Raw genomic sequence first — 7,490 nt, 5'->3', positions numbered from 1 at the left:
GAGATAAGGAGGCGTGTAGGGTCTGGAGGAGGTGACAGAGATTGGGAAGGGAGAAGGTCAGGCAGAAGCCATTTCGTCTGGGCTATTCGAAGCTGCTTGGTCTGAACCACATTCATTTTGTCAATGAAGCTAGCCATTTAAAAGAGGCAAATGTGGTTTCCGTCAGAGCTAATGGAAATTTCAAAAACAAAGGCATAGCAGAGATCAGGAACCTGCAACCAGAGCTGGCTCTTAAAAAGATTCTACATCTTAATCCGATTAGCAAGTATGACCAATGGGATGGAATCAGTAGTGAGTTCAAAAGCAGATTGTCCTGCAAAACCTCCTGAGCACTGTTCAAATACTGATGTGGTGTGTGTCAGAGGAGTCAGAGTCTTCCAGCACAGAAACAGACCCTTGGGCCCAACTCGTCCATGCTGACCAGGTTTCCTAAACTGACCCATATTCCTCTAAACCTGTTCTATCCATGTACCTGTGCAAATGTCTTTTAAATGTTGTAATTATACTCACCTCTACCACTTTCTCTAGCAGCTCAATCCAAAGACGCACCACCCTGTGAGAAAATGCTGCCATTGAGGTCGGTTTTAAATCTTTTCCCTCTCACCTTAAACCTATGCTGTCTAGTTTTGGACTCACCTACCCTGGAGAAAAGACCTTGGCAATTCAAGTTATCTATGCCTTCATGAATTTATAAGCCTCTATAAGATCACCCCTCAGCCTCCTACACTCCAAGGAAAAATGTCCCAGCCTATCCAGCCTCTCATAACTCAAAATCCTTCAGTCTTGGTAACATCCTTGTAAATCAATTTTGCACCCTTTTCAGTTTAATCATTTCCTTTCGAAAACAGGGCAACCAAAATTGTACACAGTACTTCAAACATGGCCTTACCAATGTCTTGTACAGCTGTAACGTGACTGCCGAACAGTGTATGTAATCCTCTGACTGATGAAGGCAAGCATGCCAAATGCCTTCTTTAACACCCTGTCTACCGGTGACACCACTTTCAAGGAACTATGTACCTGCACCCCTAGGTCTCTCTGTTCGACAACAATCCCTAGGACCCTGGCATTAACTGTGTAAGTCATGCCCTGGTTTGTCTTGCCAAAATGCAACACCTCACATTTTCTAAATTAAACTCCATCTTCCATTCCTCTGCCTGCTGGCCCAATTGATCAAAATCCTCTTGAATGTAGAGTTGCAGATAGATAGGATAGTGAAGATTATGTTTGGTACACTTGCCTTTATTGGTCAGTGCATTGAGTATAGGAGTTGGGAGGTCATGTTGCAGCTGTACAGGACTTTGGTTCAGCCACTTTTGGAGTACTGCGTGCAGTTCTGATCTCCATCCTACAGGAAAGATGTTGTGAAACTAGAAAGGGTTCAGAAAAGATTTACGAAGATGTTGCCAGCGTTGGAGGGTTTAGGTTATAGGCAGAGGCTGAATAGGCTGGGGCTATTTTTCCTGGAGCATCAAAGGCTGAGGGGTGACCTTATTGAGGTTTATAAAATCATGAGGGGCATGGATAGGGTTAATAGGCAAGGTCTTTTCTCCAGGGTGAGGGAGTCCAAAACTAGAGGACACAGGGTTAGGGTGAGAGGGGAAAGATATAAAAGGGACCTAAGGGGCAACTTTTTCAAGTATGTGCTCCATGTATGGAATGAGCTGCCAGAGGAAGTGGTAGAGGCTGATACAATACAACATTTAATACATATCTGGACAAGTATATGAATGGAAGGGTTTAGAGGGATATGGGCCAAATAGTGGCAAATGGGACTAGATTTACATAGGATATCTGGTCAGCATGGATGAATTGGACTGAAGAGTCTGTTTCTGTGTTGTATATCTCTAGGACTCTTAAATAATCTTCTTCACTGTCCACTATAACCACCAATTTTGGTGTCACCTGCAAACTTACTAACCATGCCTCCTATATGCTCATCCAAATCATTTATATAAATGATGAACAACAGTGGACCCAGCACCGATGCTAGTGGCACACTACTGGTCACAGGCCTCCAATCTGAACAACAACCCTCTACCACCACCCTCTGTCTCCTACTGTCAAGCCAATTTTGTATCCAATTGGCTAGCTCTCCCTGGATCCCATGTGATCTAACCTTACTACCCAGTCTACTATATGGAACCTTGCCGAAGGCCTTGCTAAAGTCCATGTTGACAAAGTCTATCGCTCTACTTTTATCAATCTACTTGGTCACCTCTTCAAAAAACTCAATCAAGTTAGTGAGATGATTTCCCACATACAAAATCATGCTGACTATCCCTAATCTGTCCTCATCTTTTCAAATGCATGTAGATTCTGTCTCTCAGAATCCCAACAATTTACCCACCACTGATGTCAGGCTCACCGGTCTACAGTTCCCCAGCATTTCCTTATAGCTTTGCTTAAATAATGGCACATAGCCGGTACCGCCCCCATGGCTGTCGATGATACAGATATCTCCATTAGGGGGGCCCATTATTTCTTCCCCAGCTTCCCACAATGTCCCGGGATACACTTGATCAGGTCACAGGGATTTACCTATCTTTTTGCATTTTAAGACCTCGAGCACCTCCTCTTCTGTAATGTGGACACTTCAAAATATCATTATTTATTTCCGAGTTCCCTAGCTTCCATGTCTTCCTCCACAGCAAATGCTAATGCAAAAAATTGTTTAGCATCTCCTGTGGTTCCACACACATGGATAGCCTCGTTGATCTTTAAGGGGCCCTATTCTCTCCCTAGTTACTCATTTGCTCTCAATATACTTGTAGAATCTCTTTAGATTCTCCCTAACCTTATCTGCCAAAGCAATCTCATGTCCTCTTTTTGTCTCCAGATTTACTTCTTAGGTGTACATCTACCCCCCCTATTATCCTCAAGGGATTCACTTGATCCCAGCTGTCTATCCATGACATATGCCTCCTTCTTTTATTGACAACAGTCTTGATATGCCCTAGTCATCCAGTGTTCTCCACTCCTGCTAGCTTTGCCCTTTACTCTTGTAGGAACATGCTGTCCCTGAATTATTGTTATCTCACTTCTGAAAGCCTCCCGCGTGCCAAATGTCCCTTTACCTGCGAACAGCCTTCCCCAGTCAATTTTTGAAAGTCCCTGTCTAATACCATCAAAATTGGCTTTGCTCTAATTTAAAACTTGTGGACCTGGCCTATCCTTTTCCTTAACTACTTTAAAACTAATAGTATTACAGTCACTGGTCTCAAAGTGCCCCCCACTAACACCTCAATCACTTGCCCTGCCTTATTTCCCAAGAAGAGGTCAAGTTTTGTCCCTTCTCTAGTAGGGCCATCTACATACTGATTGAGAAAGTTTTCTTGAACACACTTAACAAATTCAGCCTCATCCAAGCCCTTAACACTATGGCAGTCCCAGTGTATGTTTGAAAAGTTAAAACCTCCTACTATTACAACCCTATTATTCTTACAGCTATCTGTGATCTCCCTAAATATTTGCTCCTCGATTTCCCACTAACTGTTGGGGGGCCCATAGTAATCCCATCCAAGTGATAACCCCCTTCTTAATTCTCAACTCCACCCATATAGCTTCACTGGGTGATCCCCCAGGAATATCCTCTGCCGATGATACAGATATATAAGTACTGCCGCGATGTTCTCCCAAATCAAAATGCCAGTCCCCCTCCTTTTTTGCCTCCACCTCTATTCTTCCTATAGCATTTATTCCACGGAACATTGAGCTGCAAGTCCTGTCCCTCCCTCAGTCATATTTTTGTAATAGCTGTAATATCCCAGTCCCATGTTCCCATCCATGTCCTGAGTACATCTGCCTTACCTGTCAAGCCTCATGCATTGAAATAATTCATTTAATTCATCAGTCTTCCCTTGTTCTCTACTGTGCTCTTGCTCTCAAGTCCTTCCACACAGCTGATTGGTTAAGTTGGAAACACTGGTGACAATGGCTGCCAGACAAGTAAGGTACCCCCAGGCCTCCTTTGACACAGTGTCCTGATCTGATCAATCGTGCTGAAATGGGATAACATTGAGGTCATCCCCACCCGCTACTGCCAACTTTGCCTGACATAGTAACTCCTCACTGGTTACAAATCACATAGTATTTAAAGCACAGAAACAGGCTTTTGGCCCATCGTGACTGAACTAGCCATTAAACAGCCATCTATTCTAATCTCATTTTCCAGTAGTTGACCCATGACCTTTGATGCTACGGTACTATTTTCCTAAAATCCCCTCTAAACCTGCCGCTCCTTACGTTAACACCGTGCCCTCTGATTACTGACTACTCACCATCGATCATAGAATCCCAACAGTGTGAAAACAGGACCGTCAGCCCAACAAGTCCACACCGACCTTCAGAGCATCCCACCCAGACCCATCCCCCTATAACCCACCTAATCTACACATCCCTGAACACTATGGGCAATTTAGCATGGCTGATCCACCTAGCCTGCACATCTTTGGACTGTGGGAGGAAACGGGAACCTGGAGGAAACCCGTGCAGACACGGGGAGGATGTGCAAACTCCACACAGACAGTCACCTGAGGGTGGAATTGAACCCGGGTCCCTGGCGCTGTGAGGCAGCAGTGCTAACCACTGAACCACCATGCCGCCCTAACTGTGCTAAGCCGAGACGTTTCTCCCTCTCTACACTGTGCATGTCCTTCAGAACTCTATAATCTCGATCAGACTCCCTCCTTCAGCCTTCTCAACCCTGAGGAAAACAATCCCAGCCTATCTAGTCTCCCTTCACAGCTAAATCCACCCCAGGCAGCATCCTGGTGAATCTTCCCTGCACCCTCTCCAGTGCAATCACTATAGTGTGGTAACCAGAACTGCACACAATACTGCAACTGTGGCCCAAATAATGCTATAGAGAGCTCGTTCTGTACAACCTCCTTGCTCGTCTTCAATGCCTTAACTAATAAAGGCAAGTATCCTGTGTGCCTTCTGAACCACCTTATCTACCTGTCCCGCTGTCTTCAAGGATCTACAGGGTCATGCACACCAAGGTCCCTCTGATACTTTGCGCTTCCTATGGTCCTACCACTCAACGTGTATTCCCTTGCCATGTTAGTCCTCCCAAAATACATCACCTCACACTTTTCAGGATTAAATTCCATTTGCCACCGTTCAGCCCATCTATATCATCCTGCAGTCTAAACCTTTCCTCCTCGCTATTTAGCACCCCACCAATTTTCGTGTCATCTGCAAACTTACTGATCATAGCTCCTACGTTCATGTCCAGATCATTGATGTACACAACAAATAACAAGGGCTTCGTATTAGCTCCTTCATGGGGTATGCAACTCATGTTAACCCCTTTATGAGGCCCAAGGGAACCCCTTCAAAGGGCCCACAGCTGGCATTAAACTCTTCATGGGCATAGGACCACCGTTAACTCATTTGCAACAGATAGACAGTTCAGCTGTCTACCTCCCCCCAGACAGTCTCTACTCTGAGAAAGCTCCCTGTCCTCTCAGTGTAGTCTGTCTTCTTCCTTCCCTCCCTCGGGGTATAGCTACCGTTCATTTGGCTTTTTACTCAAGTTTACATTTCTCATACATGAGCATGGAAATGCTGGTAGACCACCCCATTACCAGCAACAAGGCTGCCTAATTCGTTCTTAGGCTTATTCAGACCTCCTAAAGGGAGTCTCTGGAAAGAGATCAGGGCAGCCTGATCCAAGCCAGGGGAACGCAAGGCCAGATGTGCTGCACTAGAAAAAAGCTTTGGACGCTGGGGTCTAGATGGTCTTCGAGGTCAGCAATCACCACCAGCACAGACACTGTTAAACGCAACAGGGGTCAGGCCATGCTCTAATATGCACCAGTCAGACAGGACTGAGTAATGAATATTTAAACATAGACTGGTGACTAAAAGCAGAGAACAGATTCTAGGGTTACCAGTGCACAGGAACAGACAAGTCTCAGGATATCACCAATTTCACAAACCAAAACTTTGAAGTTGAGCATGTGTAAGAGAGAGATAGAGAGAAGGGAAATGAAAGAAAGATATCAGGAATGCGGGGGATGGCTCAGACCACATGGGGAAGAAACTCATTCCAGTTTCACACACCAAAGTAGGAACCCTTGGACCAACAACAGAAATACTCAGTCCCTCTGAGCTGATTTTTGCACACATAAGTGATGGCACAGTTTCTCGATACCACTTTCTTGTTTGACTCTGACAGATGATGCTGCATTGAACCAGAGTTCGGTCCCAGGGGTAGGCTCAGCTGACAGGTGAAGGGATTGGGTTACGGAGAATGTGGAATAGCTGCAAAGGCATGCATCTCACTGTAGCTGACTGGCTCAACAACGGAAAGGTCAGAGGTCAACAGTTTAAGGAGACTGTGTCCTTACTGTTTGTAGCTGACAGGTGCACATAGCTATTCTACTGAGCTTCAAATTCAAGGCATTTGTTATCGCACTACATTGTAAGCCTGTTGGCACAGGACACAACAGTCAGTGAGGAGAGTGTCACAGGATTCAGCGAACAGGGTGACATAGGAAACAGCAGTCAGTGATCGAGTGTCATAGGGATCAATAGTGATCGACAGTCAGGGGAAGCAGCGGTCAGCATCGGATCGTCACCGGAAGCAGCGGTCAGTGCGAGACCCTCACAGGAAGCAGCGGTCAGCATGGGAGAGGCACAGAAAACAGCCTTTATCCAGAAAGACAGAGGGCATCTAAAATACCGTACAAGATATAAAGGGACAAACCGATGAGCAGGATTTCCAGTGATAGCAAAAACGATTAACATCATTGTGCATCATTTTTAACCATCCGCTGCAGATCCTGTAAACATCTGCAACACTCTCTTGATGTACTTGTTTTTTAGTTAATTGAAGGATATTCCTACAGTTCTATAAGAATGACTTGTAAAAGGTTTACCATTGTCAGCATTTTTAAATAATTTAATAAACACAAAGACACATTATTTCTTATCTATTAACATAAAACAAAGGACTGTGGATGCTGCAAATCTGAAACAAAACCAGAAATTCCTGGAGAAGGTCAGCAGGTCTGGCAGAAGCTGTGAAGGGGAAGCAAAGTGACCTGTTCTGAAGAAGGGTTAACTCTGCTCTCTCTCCAAAGATGCTGCCAGACCCATTGAGTTTCTCCATCAATTTTGGTTTTCTGGCTTCTTTTTCATTTTTTTCTTATCCCTTTCCTTATGAAAATTCCATTACCTCCTCACTCTCACTGGGGTACGGGGTCCCCCTCCTGAAGGTGCTGACTCTCACTGGGGTACGGGGTCCCCCTCCTCTCCTGAAGGTGCTGATTCTCACTGGGGTACGAGATCCCTCTCCTCTGCCGAAGGTGCTGACTCTCACTGGGGTACAGGGTCTCCCTCCTCTCCTGAAGGTGCTGATTCTCACTGGGGTACGGGGTCCTCCTCCTCTCCTCAAAGTGTAACTCTCACTGGGGTACGGTGGTCCCTCTCCCGAAGGTGCTGACTCTCACTGGGGTACGGGTGTCCCCCTCCCGAAGGTG

At 45.5% G+C, this 7,490-nt stretch overlaps 1 protein-coding gene across 1 annotated transcript in view; it reads right to left on the bottom strand.

Moving 5' to 3' along the window:
* LOC109924240 (vacuolar protein sorting-associated protein 45-like) overlaps positions 1-7,490 on the bottom strand; it is a 36,733-nt gene that overhangs the window by 6,744 nt on the left and 22,499 nt on the right. The window lies entirely within an intron of this gene.

The sequence above is a fragment of the Rhincodon typus genome, chromosome 46 (genome assembly GCF_021869965.1).
Source record: "Rhincodon typus isolate 14 chromosome 46, sRhiTyp1.1, whole genome shotgun sequence".
NCBI lineage: Eukaryota > Metazoa > Chordata > Chondrichthyes > Orectolobiformes > Rhincodontidae > Rhincodon > Rhincodon typus.
This window is presented reverse-complemented; position numbering and strand designations above follow the sequence as displayed.